Here is a 15,301-nt window from a genome sequence, read left to right as displayed (position 1 = left end):
GGGGCGGGGCCCCTGGGCCCTCCTCCGTCCAACCCCTGACGAGGTGCGTGCGGGCTCCTCCCCCTTAAGTGCTTGAGTCGCTTTTCCATAGACCCGCAGCTGGGCGGTCCCGGGACCCCAAGGAGCCCGCGAACCGAAGAGCTGGTGCGGGTAGCCCACGCGATGCTTGCGCCACTTTGGACCCCATGGCCAGGCCCCTTCGAAGCCAGGGGAAGTGACCGCCCGAGAAACGGGAAGGTAGGTTCTCCGCGAGGCGTGGGAACACGATTGTGTAAAACCACTCAGCAGACGTTCACGAAGAATTTCCTACTGTGCAAGGCACGTGGCAAAGGCCTTGGTGTCTGAAACATTTAAAAATTCAATTAAAAAAAAATCCAAAGCTACATAAGTTTTCCAGATATGTTTTGTTTACAGTTTTGTAATGTTAATTGATTCCTTATGGCTTCTCTCAAGTAGTATACTCACAACCCTTTTTATTACATATTTTATGTATGATATGTAGTCTTGAAATAAGTGCATCAAACTCAAATTGTACAGCAATAAATAAATAAAAAGAGAGAAGGATTTGTTTGGAAGTAAATACGGGTGATAGTCCATATAAACCTGCCTTGGACACAAAGCCTTACTGCTAAAGGAAGTTAAGAAAATTTCTGATTCGTCTTCCTTCATTGTACAAGGACCTATAATTGTAAGAAGTAGGTTGTTGCCATTCACACCAGGTATTTTTGTTGGGCCTTAAACCCTCGCTTTCCCTGTTTGTTACCATAAGTTTTCCTTGAAGTTGGAATCTCCTCTCCCTTTCCTATCAGGAAACCAGTTTTAGAAGCCTGAAAGGATCCCAGGCTTAAGACCTTCCCCTGTCCTTGGCCTAGAATAAGAAAGGTAAAGTATGGTGGTCGTGGCAGGCCAGGGGACAGGTCCTAGGACCCCCACCTTGTGCTCTAACAAAGCAAATACTTGTAGTTCCCAGAGCAAGCCTTTTACAGTTTCATGTTATGTTTTGCAAATTCATTTCCTTCTTCTGAAATCCTGCTCCTGGCTCTTATCCTGGCAAACACAAACTTAGTCTTGAAGTTTTAACTCAAAAGCTATTTTATGAAACCTTCCCTGGTTTCAAAAGGCAAACTTGGGTGCTTCTCTGATGTTGTACCAGCAGCACTGCGTTCCAAATACGGTTTTTAGCCTTCTTATAATACTGTGAGTTTCCTGACGGCCAGAATTGTGTCTTTGCTGTTTTCATAAGCCTGCTTCAGCTCGCGGTGTCATGTGTGTTTGTTAAATGAGCAAATCGCTCTTTTTACTGTTTCAGAGTTAAGGACACATGATGTTGACAAGCTTGTTGCTCAGAGAAGTCCAGCAGGCTAATAGAACAGGCCTTATATCTGTTGAGTCCCACCCCAGCTTTTCGTTTTTATTTTTCATTACCAGCTCCAGGCCTCAGCTGGATCCATGATCCAAAGCTGTCACCAGTGACTCAAACCCTGAGGGCCTTCATCCCCTATACTAGCTGCCATGTGCCCCTCAATCTCTTCAATTCCCCTTCCCTACTATTTCAGAAGAAAAGCTGACAGGCCCCACCCCACCACATTCTGTATGCAGGGGGATAGGGGTGAGGCAGGGATGTCATTATCTTTTAATAGATTTTTTTATGGAAAATTGCAAATATTTCCCAAAGTGAAGAGATTAGTATAAGCACTTATCACAGATTCAACAATGACCAACTCATGGCTAGTTTCCTTTTAGTATACACCCAACGACTTCCACTTGCCCCTTTTGGATTATTTTGAAGGAAATCCCAGACATTGAGGGAAAACAGAGTTTGCCACCTCCAACTATGCCTTTTTGGAACGTTGATTATTTTAAGCTGGTTATTTTTAAGAAACAAAAGACTCAGAAAGGAACTTTTGACTCCCCCCACCCCTTACCTGCCTACAGGAATTCAGATAGAAAATCCTGCTTCAGGAAGGGAACCTTAGTATGAAAGAATTAAGTGTGGCAGACAGGGAGAATGCAAGCACAGCTCTTTGTTAGACTTCCCTCTGTGTCCCACTGTTTCTGGGTGGCCTGGCAACCGTTTACCATGTTTGCCCTTCCTCATCTACCTATGAATTGCCTACTGTCCTGTTGAAATCCCAAGTCCCTGCCTCCCGCTCCTTTTACCAGAGCGGCATGTATACGTCAACTGCCCAGTGTGTCTGTCCTGGGTCTCATATTCTTAAGGAACCTCATATGTACATACATAATAGATTTGGTCATTTTCTCCTGTTAATCTGTCTCATGTTAATTCATTAGTCCAGCCAGGAGAATTTAGAAGGATAGAAAGAAAACTGTTTTTGTGCCCACAACATTATATCATTTTATTTGAAACATTTTCATATGTACCTCTAAAAGTAAAAACAGTATTAGCACAATTTTTAAAAATTCTCCATAGTTCTTCAATATCATTGAATATCCAGTCAACATGCAAATTTCCCAGTTGTCTCCTGAATGGTATTTTACATTTAGTTTTTTTCGATCAAGGCTCAAACATTCATACATTACATTTGGTCAGAATGTCTCTCAAGTGTCCTTTATTCATAAGTTTTTTTTCTTTTCTATTTCTTTTTGAAAAAATTGGATGATTTGACCTGTATAATTTCCCACATTCTGTAACTGGCGGATTACATTGGCTGGTGACAGTTTAGCATATTCCTCTGTCCCCTGTATTTTCTGTGAACAGGTAGTTAGGTCAAGAGGTCTGATCAGACCCATCTTGGGTTCTTGGGCAAGAATACTTCATAGGTGGTACTCTGGGTACTTCCATCTGGAGACACATCATAATTGGGATGTCTTTCTTTTCTGTAGTGTTAGTGGCCATTAATGATCATTACCTAAATCTATTATTTCATTAAGGATTTGCAAATGGTAATATTCTAATTCTATCATTCCTTCTTCATTTATTAGCTGGAATACTTCCATAAAGACATACTACCCTTCACCAAGTAGTGATTACCCCAAGGTACAATTTGTATACAAGAGCCAGGTTAAATGTTTAATCCCTTTATTTACCAGTTTTCAGAATAATGAATCCCTAACTCCCTCCTAAGATGCAATCCTTTGCTGTCATTCTTTTTAAAGCCCAAATTCTCCCATTGATGGACCTCTTAGATATCCTCCTTGCTTTCTGAAGTCAGTGGAGCACCAGCCATTTCTCTAGGGAACTTTTTGTTTTCTTTTAGTAGGAAATGCTTTTATTAAAGACTACAATCTGTCCCCTGGCTTAAAAAAAAAAGTTATATAAATAACACATGCTCATTGTAAAAGAAAAAAAGATCAGAAGATATAGATAAATTGAAAGGAAATAAAAATGCCATAATTATACCAAAGAAATACTGTCAAATTTTGGTAAACCACATTCCAGTCTTTTTGCTATGTCCCAATAAATATTTTTTAAATGAAAAAATAGAATGCATGTTATTTGTTTATTTGCTTTTTAAAAACTCATTAAAGTCTCATGAACATTTTTCCATACCACAAATGTACTTTTCCCAGATCATATAAATGACAACGTGGTATTTCATCATTTCAAAGTAGCATGTTTTTATAATCAGTTCCTGTTTTTGGACATATGAGTTATTTCTTATTTTTCCATATTATAAATGAAAGCTTATGGAAAATTTTACAAAATTTGTAATATTTATAATTTATACCACATTATAATATTTAAAATTTATAATCTTTATGAAAATTTGCACAATCATTTCATTCTTCCCCCAAAAGATCAGTTCTTAAAAGTGAAATTGTTGGGGCCCGTCTGGTGGCTCAGGCGGTTGGAACTCCGTGTTCCTAACGCCGAAGGCTGCCGGTTGGATTCCCACATGGGCCAGTGGGCTCTCAACCACAAGGTTGACGGTTTGACTCCCACCAAAGGGATGGTGGGCTGTGCCCCCTGCAACTAACAACGGCAACTGGACCTGGAGCTGAACTGCGTCCTCCACAACTACGATTGAAAGGACAACAACTTGACTTGGAAAAAATCCTGGAAATACACACTATTATTTCATTAAGGATTTGCAATAAAGTTCTGTTCCCCAATAAAGTCCTGTTCCTCTTACCCAATAAAATCTTAAGGAAAAAAAAAAAGTAAAATTGTTGGATCCAAGGACAGGCACATAAAAAAATTCTTTTTAATATGATACATTCTCATGATTCAAAATACAGAGGGTACAAATACAGTATACTCTTTGCAATCCTTGTCCTAGCTACCCCACATCGAGGCAATCAGTGTTACTAGTTTCTTGTACATTGTTCCAATATGATCATAATTATATAATTATACAACAAATTAATTTGTATATTTACTTTTCATCTCTCCTTTTTTTCCACAAATGGTAGAATATTACACACTCTTTTGTACCTTGCGTATTTCACTGATTTATTTGTTGAAGATCTTTGCCTTAATGATTCATAAAGAGCATCAAAGTCCTTTCTTAGCCTCTAGTGTCTTATATGACTCTTCCATCATCTATTTATCCGGTCCCCAACTAATGAACATTTAGGTTATCATTAATTTTTTGCCATTACAAACAATTCTGCAATAAAAAGCCTTGCACATATGTCCCTTACACATTTATGATAGTATAGTTTTCTAGAAGTAGAATTCGTGGTTGCAAAGGTTAATGCATTTGTAATTTTGGTAGATATTGCCAAAATGCTCCCCCACCGAAATTGTACCTAATTCCATTCCACCAGCAGTGTCAGAGAGTACCCTCCAACGTAGTGTGTTAGCAAACTTTTAGACCTTTGCTGATCTGACCAGCAAATAATATCAGAATGGTTTTATTTGGGTATGTATCATTTTATTGCTTTTTATTCAAATTGACCGCCCGGTCCCTTTTTACTTTGCTGTTGATCATTACTGGGAACCAGTTGAGGAATTTTAAAAAATAACAAACATGGAAAAGTTCTCAGTTATTTTGTTCCTGGTCCTTGATAATTGTTGAGTCAGCAGTTCTCAACTTGGCTGTACCTATGAATCTTCCGTGGTGTTTTTTTTAAAAATAGCAAGGCTGAAACCATTGTGTATCTACAATGGTGTATACATGACACTGCATTTGGCAAAACATGAAACTGTAACACAAAGCGTGAACCCTAATGTAAACTATGGACTTTAGTTAATAATACCGTACCAATATTCATCAATTCATCAGTGTCCAGGAGTTGTAATAGATAGACCACACCAGTGCAAGATATTAATAGTAGGGGAGTCTGAAGGGTAGAGGGTTGCGGATGCAGTATATGGGAACTCCGTACTTTCTGTTCAATTTTTCTGTAAACATAAAACTGCGCTAAGAAATAAAGTCTATTAATTAAAAACAAAAGACAAAAAAACAACAACCCAAGGCCCACTTCCTTTAGAGATTCTGATAAGTGGTCTGGAGTGGAGCCAGGCCTAGATATTATTTAAAAGGATCTTGGGTGTTGCAAATGTGTGCCCAGGGTTGAGCCAATGCCTAACTATGGTCATGGAAGCCCCAACAGGGTTTGACCCAGGTCCTACCCCAGACACGTTGAATCAGACTGTCTGGAGGTGCGACCTCAGTACCGCTACACATATGTTAACTTTTTGAAAATGATATTAATTAGAGAAGTTGTAATTCTGCATTAGGCCTACTCAGATGACACTGTACAAATGAACCCAGTGCTAGCTATCAGTGTGATTAAAGACTTTCTTCATAGTGCGCAAAAAATCCCTAATAAAGAAATACCTTAGCGGTTGAGGCTGATAGAAGACTGCAAGTGTCATTCATAATCCTCAATTAAAATTTTTGTATTCACTGAAATGGTTCTTTGTCTCATTTATTGACTTTATGGTACATGTGGTGGGGAAGAATCCCAGGTTCCAATTTTGCAACCTCAGGTATGCAAGAATTCTCCAGTTCTTTCTTCCTTTGGGTGGTGGTTTTTTTGTTTTTGTTTTTGTTTTTTAATAAAAGTAAAGCAGACTGTAAGCTCTGTCCCATGATGGGTGTGTCAGTCAGCACTGGGGTCCCTCAAAATGTGGTAGGCTCCAGTGGGGTCCAGAATCTAGGGCTGGGCCTGGGGAGCAGCTCCCACTGGACACATTGACCCATCACTGTCATCGAGTGGTACCTTGAAGTCCCTTTACACATTGCTTCCTTGCCTGACCTGGGGGCAGGAAGAGACTCCCAGGACCACCTTTCCTGAGATCTCCGCAGCCCCTCCTGTGTGGCCCTGAAGACTTGCCTGCCCTTGGGACTGGCTTCCTCTCTTCCTCATCCTAACTGGCACACCACTCACCCCTCTGCCTCTGTAATGCTCCTCTAACCCGGGGGTTCTCACACTTTAATGTGTGTACTCAGGGGGTTCTCACACTTTAATGTGTGTACTCATCGCTTGAAGAGCTTGTTAAAAGAGTTTCCTGGGCCTCACCCTCAGAGATGCTGATTCCAAAGGCTGGGTGGGGCCCATGAATTCACATTTCTAACAAGCCTTCAGTTTCCTTTTTCGGTAAGGACCCCTTCAAAGGGTGGAACAGCTTCTGTTGTCCACTTCGCAAAACTTCCTGAGGCAAAGAAACATGAAGCCACGTACTTGCTTGAATTGGGGCGGGGTGTGGAATGATGTGTGCAGAGAGAGGGGAACAAACAAATTAGTATTTCACAATACATATTACCAATTTGAAATGATGAAATTAGGTTCTACTAAAATATCACTTATTTGAACTATATGTGGACTATATGCATATTCGAATTCCATTGAGATTGAAAAAAAGATTCTAAAGAAGCTTAAAACCCCTTATCCTAGGCAAAGGACCTTTATGATGGCAGGGACTGTGGCTTTTAGATTTGTATGCCCAAATAAGCACTGATGAATGAATGAATGAATTATAACTTATTAAAAATTAAAAGCACACACATACTCACCTTCACACAACCCAAGTATGTCTAAAAAAGAACTTGAATGGACAACATGTAATTGTACATAGTGGAATAACCTTGGTGTGGGTAATACTCTGAGGGAATAAGAACTTTTCTTAAATGTAATTTCATTTCACTATGAATTTAAAAAATTATTTTCCCTATTTTAGACGTTTTCTTGAATGTACTTGTATGATTTTATTGGTCATAAAATAAACATTACAAGCTTAAACAAAACCTGGGTTGTTAGGTCCGCAAAAGCTTTTGAGTTCTGTCTGGGGTGTGTAGGTGCATGCTGAGGGAGGAGTGCAGGGCAGAAGACACCGGGGTAGGGTCCCTGGTGAGTGTACTAAAGGCATTGCCCATTTGACCTCCCGGATGGATCATCAAGTTCCCAGAAGCACCTGCTCCAGGCTGACTGTCTACCGGACTCGATTCAAACTAGAAAATCCAAGGTGATTCCTGTGAAGAAGAACTCTCTCTAGGCTCATCTTAGTCTAAATCTAGGCCTACAGTGGCTGCAGAGTGGACCAGGCTCTAATATGGGTTAGGAGTGCCTAGAGGCCTCTCTTAACTTTTCAATCACTATTTGAAATAAGTGTTCATGAAAGAGCCCGTAAACATGGCGCCGAAGCACGGAAGGGGGTGATTTGGTAATGTCAGTCATTAGGCCGTGAACTAGAATATTATCAAACATCTTTTCCAGCTCTTGAATCAAACTATAATTATACCCAGGCCTAGGCAGTGCTTTACACAGTAGCCTGGCTTTTTTTTTTTTTTTTTCTTTTACCTACTCATTACCTCTTCAGTCTTCTGAACACTGCCAACATTAAGGAATGATGACTGTCATGGGGATATGAAAGACAGTTGGGGGAATATAATCAATAATGTTGTAAAGATTTTGTAGGGGGTCAGATGGGCACTTGTCTTATTAGGGAGACGACTTCATGGACGGTTTAGATGCCAGACCACTGCGCTGTACACCTGAAGCTGAAGCTGAATAATACTGAATGTCAACTATAATATCTATACAGTCGTGGGATATAGAGTACAGCATGGGGAATAGAGTCAATGGAATCATAACAGCTATGTATGATATCTAAGGGGTAATAGTTTGGGGGGGCTCATCACTTTGTGAAGGGTGTAAATGTCTAACTATTACATTGTTTTGTACACCTGAAATTAAAAAATACATATATGGGGGGAAAATGATGACTACAGGGTCGGACAGTCAAGTTCGTGAACTCATCCTAGAAAAAGTGCTACATACCTCATTGCTGAATATCACTATGGTCACCTTCGAAGTACTCCCCTTGGGAAGCTGTGCACCGATGCCAGCACCTGGTCCACCCTTCAAAGCAATTTTGGAACTCTTTCTGGAATGGCCATCAGAGCTGTCATCGTATTACCCTTGATGTCCTGAATGTCATCAAAATGTCTTCCTTTCAATATTTCCTTTATCTTCAGGTAAAGAAAGAAGTCATTGGGGGCCAGATCAGGTGAGTAGGGAGGTTTTTTTCAACACAGTTATTTACTGGCTATGTGACAGTGCCATGTGAGCTGGTGCATTGTCCTGATGCAAGAGCCATGAAGTGTTGGTGAAAAGTTCAGGTCGTCTAACTTTTTCATGCAGCCAAATAGTCAACTTGGTTAACTGTTTGTCCAGTTGGTACAAATTCATAATGAATAATCCCTCTGATATCAAAAAAGGTGAGCGACATCGCTGCAACAAATTTGCGAACTTAATTGCCCTACTTCACAAAACCTGTACAGTAGCTCTAGGAAACTAATATAGACTGGTAGGGAATTATTGAGAGGGCCTAGCAGGTGACAATAACTGGGAACTAGTTAGTTAACAAGCTCATTGGTAATGACTTAATAGAGAAGGGTAAGACTGCCCCGAGCCCAGGGTACTTACTCATTTAAAATATCTATTGAAAGTTTCTGTGTTCAAGTACTACTTGAAGTGTGGTCTGTGGTCTGGCATCGGTCAATGAACTGTTTTTTAATGGTATGCCATGAGATAAGCAGCTTGTGCCAGAGTATAAATCAATCTACTATTTATCGAAAGTCTTTGATATAAAAGAACAAAATAAAAATTAAAAATGAAAAAATCTTGATATAAAAAGAAAACAATTCAGCTGAACTGAGCAGTGGGCTAAATGATGTGGACCAGGTTTTGCTGTATGAAGCACTGTATGAAGGGATACAATGATAAGTTTGGCATAAGGTTACTTACAACTGAGTACCAGAGATGAGGTGTTCATATTTCTATGACTTGTTTCTAGCTAAATTGTAGTAAGTACTGTAAGAAGCTCCAAATAATAAGGAGAGAGCTTCCAAGTGGAAAAATCTGGCAGTGCTTCATGGAAGCAATGAATTTAAACCAAACTTTGAATGATGGTTACGGTCTTTTTTTTTAGGGAGAAAAATAAATTGTATATATTTAAGGTATACAATGTGATGATTTGATATACTTATTCATTGTGAAATGATTATCACAATCAAGTTAACACATCAATCACCTAATAGAATTACCTTTTGTGTGTGTGTGGCGAGAACACTTAAGATCTACTTTCTTAGCAAATTTCAAGTATATGACACAGTATTATTAACTATTTTCACCTTGCTGTACATTAGGTCCCCAGAACTTACTCATTTTATAACTGAAAGTTTATACCCTTTGACCACCACCTTCCTATTTTCCCCACCCCCAGCCCATAGCAACCCACTGTTTTACTCTCTGCTTGTGTGAGGTCAACTTTTTATATTTTACATACAGTATTTTTCTTTTGGTGTCTGGCTTATTTCACTTAGCATAATTTCCTCCAGATTCATTCATGTCATCACAAGTGGCAGGATTTTCTTTTTTTTTATGGCTGAAATATATATATATCTCACATTTTCTTTATTCTTCAATTGACAGACACTTAGGTTGTTTCCATATGTTGGCTATTGTGAATAGTGCTGCAGTGAACACGGGTACAGACACCTTTTTAAGACACTGATTTCCTTTCCTTTGGATAAATAACCAGAAATGGCATTGCTGGATCATATGGTAGTTCTATTTTTAATTTTTTGAGGAACTTCCATATTGATTTCAATAGTGGCTGTGCCAGTTTGTATTCCCAACAGCAGTGTTCTTTTTATACCCTTGCCAATACTTACCTTTTTTATAATAGTCATTCTAACAGGAGTAAGGTGATATCATACTGTGGTTTTGATTTGCATTTTCCTGATGATTAGTGATCTTGAACACTTTTTCATGTCTGTTGGTCCTTTGTACATTTTCTTGGGAAAAAGTCTATTCAGGTCCTCTGCCCATCGTTTAACTGAGTTATGAACGATGGTCAATATTTTGATGGAGTGGGTAGGATGAAAAGATAAGGCATTTGAGGTAGGACACAGTATAAGTAAAGGTTTGGAAGTGGGAAAGTGGTTGTGTTTGGAGACCAGTAAGTAGTGAACTTTGAATGAAAAATGGGATGTAGAAGTTAGAGTGAGGTAAGGTCAGAAAGTATCACAGGCCATATTACAAAGGACTCGCGTTCCATACCATGGAGTTTGCCCTCCACTTGGTGGACAACAGGAACCCTTTGACATGTTTGGATCAGGAAGTGACATGGTTCTACTTTGATTTAAAAGATTAACCTCATATCTTTGAGGAGCAGGCATCTAAAGAGGAAGAGACTGGAGTGAGGGAGATTAATTAGGATGTTATTTAAATAATAACAAACCAATAATGAAGGACTGAACCAGGGTGGTGGCAGTGAGACCTGAAAGGAATGATGATGTATAAAGAGCTGTGATTGAGGCAGCATTTACAGGTCTTAAAAACTGCTCAAGGGGCGTCCAGTTAGCTCGGTTGGTTACAGCGTGATGCTCGTAATACCAGGGTTGCCGGTTTGATCCCCGCATGGGCCAGTGTGAGCTGCGCCCTCCACAACTAGATTGAAACAACTACTTGACTTGAAGCTGATGGGTCCTGGAAAAACACGCTTAAAATAAATAAAGGTTTGAGGGGAAAAAAAAACTGCTCAGGTATGAACGAGGGAAAGAAAGGGTACTTGTAAGGATGACGGTGCCAAGCCAAAGTAGAGGAGGCAGCAGGAAGAACTGGTTTGGTGAGAAGGTGATAAATTGGTTTGAATTGAGTTGGAGGTGCTTGGCAAGTCATCCGAGTAGAAATGTGCACAGACAATGTAGGTCAGCAACTTGAGAGAGAGGTGAGGTCTAGCCATCCTAATTTGAGAGGTGACTGTGCAGAGATGATTAGGGAGCCAGAGGATTGAGATACTCAGCAGGGGACACTACGGACTTGAAGGGAGAAGGTAAAGAACCTACCTTTAGCAAGGTTCTCCTGGGGGGAACCTGGTGTAACCTTTGGGGAACCTAGGTTTAACCTTGGGGGAAGAAGGAGCAGTGGTTGGGAAGGGCAAGAGAATGGAGAAGAGACATTGAAAATGGCAGGGGAGTGCCCTGCCCTGAGCCTCCGAGGGGGGAGGGGCAGCGGGCTGTGAGTGGAACAGCCATTTCCTGTTTCTCTACAGTTTTCCACAGCTTTAGGTGGTGGCCACCACTGGGCTTCCGCTTCCTGTTGGTGGAGGGCGGGGCGGCGTGGAGAGCAGCCCCCACCTCCAATCCCCACCAGCTATTGCACCCGCTTTCCTACCCCGCCCCAAGCGCAACCAGCTGTTGCTTGCCTCAGTGTCCAGCCGCTGCCCCCCGTGGCCCAGATGCAGGCCATTAAGTCAAGAAGTATACACTATAGAGCTCTCTTCAATTAGAAGTATCCAATATTTTAGTACCAGAGGAAATGGGCTTTTCTGGAAAAAAAAAAAAAGAAAGACACCTACAAGGAAGGTAGAAGACAAAATTAATGATCATTTAGATATTATATGAACATTTAGAATCAACAGACCTAAATTCTCACAAGTTCGTATTTCTGGGCAGAATACTCCTTTAGGGATAGATGACCGTGAACTTGTGGCCATAGAATGCATCTCACAGACCTCAAACTACAGGGGGTCTAATTGACCGCCTGCTCCTAGCCAGTGACAGGTGCTTTAGTCAGAAATGCTAAGGCAATTCCTGGAAGACATGGACCACTTCTTCTGATGACTGACTTTGTTGAGGCCTCTCCATTGGTCTTGTAGGACGTTCCTTATATCACACAGAGGTCTAGGAACCTCCAGCCAGTCTTTCTTCCCTCTTTCCTTCACTTGGGATCAAACTTGCGTGGGGTCTAATGTTGCTCCCAACCTTTACACAGCTCCCTCCCCTCTCACAGGCATAATAAAATTCTTGCACCATTCATCTCATCTTGGAGTCAGCTTCTAGAAGAACCTGGACTGATGAAGAACCTTTTTGACTCAGAGCCCAGAGGCCAAGAGGGACTGATGGTAGGTGAGAGTTTCCACAGCATTGCTCTAGCCACTGAAGAGGCTGAATGGGACATAATAAGAAATATATATTTTGTTCTTTGTTCCAGGAGCCGATGGTCCCAATCTGGACCAAAAGACTGAGAATTGCGGGGAGCCAATGGTATAAGTGCTGGTCTGAGTCCAAAGGCCTGAGAACCAGGAGCACCAAAGTTAGAGGGCAGGAGAAGATGGATGTCCCAGCTCAAGCAAAGAGAGAAATTTCACCCTTCCTCTAACTTATTCTCCCCCTGCCATCTTCTTCTACCTCCCCAGGTGGCTCAGGTGGTTGGAGTGCTGTGCTCTTAACACTGAGGTTGCCGGTTCGATTCCCACATGGGCCAATAAGCTACTCCCTCTACAGCTAATATTGTGAACAACAGTTGGACTGCCCTGAGTAACTTATTCTTTTAAGAGGCCTTTAATGGATGGGATGATGCCCATCTGAATTGGTAAGGGCAACCTTCTTTACTCAGTCTGCCGATTCAAATGTTAATAATCTCTTCTAGAAATACTCTCAGAGACACACTCACAAATAATTTTAACCAGCTATCTGGGCATCCCTTAGTCCATTCAAGTTGACACTTCTATTAATCATCACTTACATGTTTCCTCTTCTCCATTTAACAGATAAGGAGACAAAGGGACAGTCTCAGTGAATTAAGATTTGACTGGGGAGCATAGTCTTGTGAGCAGGACACTGAACTAAGTGTAGTGGACATTTCTTGGGTGCTTCTGTTCTTCTGCCAGGAGCACCACCATTTAGTTTTGTGGAAGTAGCCTTCTACACTGGATACAGTCTTGATGGGAGTCACTCAAGGTGCTTCCTCTCCCTTGCTCAAGGGTTGGCAAGCAACTCAAGTCAGACTGAAGTGGGGGCTCTCTCCCAGAACCTGAACTGGAAATGGTTGAAAGCATTCATTCAGAAGTTAGGACTCAAGAGAGCCTCCTGTGGCTCCTGCAGCAGACCTCTAGTACCTCTGTCTCCATCCTTAAGGAGCCAGGAACTTTGGCTTTCTCTCAAGTCTATGGCCAACCTCAAAGCGTTCTAGGACTTTCCTTTGCTTAAGTTAATAAGCAGAGGTGGTTTCCACTGGTTGCATTGTATTCCATCTTTCAGGAGAGTCCCTTGAAAACAAAAACCAGAAAGGGACAGCAAGGAAACACTAAAGTTTATCCCCTCACAAGTGGACCATACCTTTCCCTTTAAAAGCACTATGACATTCAGTGTCTTAAATGAACCTCTCGTGATCCTCCTCCTCATGAGGAAACAGAGCCTGCCCAGAGTTATAATTAGGGAGCAGTGGGGTTGGTATACACTCAGTTGTCTGACTCAGTAATGCTGGACTGGGATCTCTCAAATCACTCCTCCAAAGGCTCACCTTGGTCTCCGACTGTGATTTGGGCCTCACCACTTATGTCCTGTGGGACCTTCTCTGGACCTCCATTTCCATGTCTGTAACTTGAAGATGTTGGATTACCTGCTCCTAAAGCTCCTTCCCCTTCTCAAATTTCCTCTTTCTGTGAGAAGTTGTGGGTAGAAAATAGAATGTAAGAAGAATGAACATTTCCTCCCTACTTAATATGTGCCAGGCCTATTCTAAACCGTCATTAATTCTCATAATAGTGTGACTGCGATAGAGGCTCCACGAGGGCAGGGGCTCTGCTTTGTTCACTTTGAATCCGCTCTGCGCTTGACATAAAGTAGACAAACAATAAATGTTAGAATAGATGAATAAACAAGCTGAAAAAAAAATTTTTAATCAATAAATGAATTAGGGAGGGGAAAGAGACTAATTTTCTTCAGATTTTTATGGTCTCTTGATTTTCTTGAAGCTCATTTGGGTTCTCACGATTTCTCAGGTAGGCTCTAGGTGTTTTAAGGAAATTCCTGAATCAGATCCCTTCTTTCGGCTGCTGTGAAGATAGGATTCTTGAATCTGCTTCATTTCTCTTTTTCTTCTTTGAAGTAGAACCAATTACCAAGCACAATGGTGCAAGTACCGTTTTTCCCCCAAAATAAGACCTAGCCGGGCTGGACAATCAGCTCTAATGCATCTTTTGGAGCAAAGAGCAAAAGATGCATTAGAGCTGATTGTCCAGCCCGGCTAGGTCTCATTTTCAGGGAAACAGGGTACTGAGATGAAAAATTGGTATCATTTATTTGACCAGGATCTAGATAAGAAAGACTCTAAGGGTTCTGAGATGGTATGTTACAGCCCACACAACCCATCCTCATGGGGGATGGTTTTCTACGACCAGTTCACTGAGGGAAAACACAAACAAGCTTGGGTTTAGTTTATATATGCTGCCATCAGCTGGAAGTAGATCGCTGCAGCATTGTGGCATCAATCACAAGGGGCCCTGAAAGACAAGGAGAGGAAATCCTGGGCAGAACTGCCTGGATGGAGAGACATTCTATGTTAATTCATAGACAATAGTTAATGACTTGGCTAGATAAACTGGAAAAGAAAAGACTGGTGACAAGGAGGTCTGGGAAGGGAGAAGGTGGATAGACATCTTGGAATGGGCAAATTGGGAAGATATTTATATCTCATGTAAATGCTCACCAAAGAGCGGAGGAGGACCCTAATCATTGGAAGTACGAAATGCCCTATTCTGTGCATGTCAGGAAGGCCGTTTTCCCCCATCACCCCATCTTTGTCCAATGCAGGTGGGAATGTAGGTAATACATGGACTCAACAACTTGTACTACTTCCTCTCACAAGCCTGGTTTCACTACTGTGACTATTGTGTGCTGGATCTGCCAAAAACGTGCCAATGCTTAGTCCCTAATGTGGCACCGTTCCCAGAGATCAGCCATCCAGCTGGTGGTCAGGTTTATTATAGGGGACTGGTATTTGACCATAAGGGCTCTTCATGCCCTTGAACCAACAGGTAGGTTGGTTAATCTTGTCTATCCAGAGGAGAAGAGCTCCTGGAACACAAAGGTGTTTGGAA

General features: G+C 41.3%; 1 long non-coding RNA gene across 1 annotated transcript; it reads left to right on the top strand.

The window, feature by feature from the left end:
• Positions 1-86: 86 nt before the first annotated feature.
• Positions 87-14,347, top strand: LOC117032784 (uncharacterized). Its single transcript, XR_004424803.1, has 3 exons — positions 87-237; positions 12,211-12,322; positions 12,412-14,347. It is a non-coding gene; the product is annotated as an uncharacterized LOC117032784 (long non-coding RNA).
• Positions 14,348-15,301: the final 954 nt, after the last annotated feature.

This window comes from Rhinolophus ferrumequinum, chromosome 13 (genome assembly GCF_004115265.2).
Source record: "Rhinolophus ferrumequinum isolate MPI-CBG mRhiFer1 chromosome 13, mRhiFer1_v1.p, whole genome shotgun sequence".
Taxonomy (NCBI): Eukaryota; Metazoa; Chordata; class Mammalia; order Chiroptera; family Rhinolophidae; genus Rhinolophus; species Rhinolophus ferrumequinum.
Note: the sequence above shows the minus strand (reverse complement) of the source record. Positions and strands in the feature narration are given on the sequence as shown.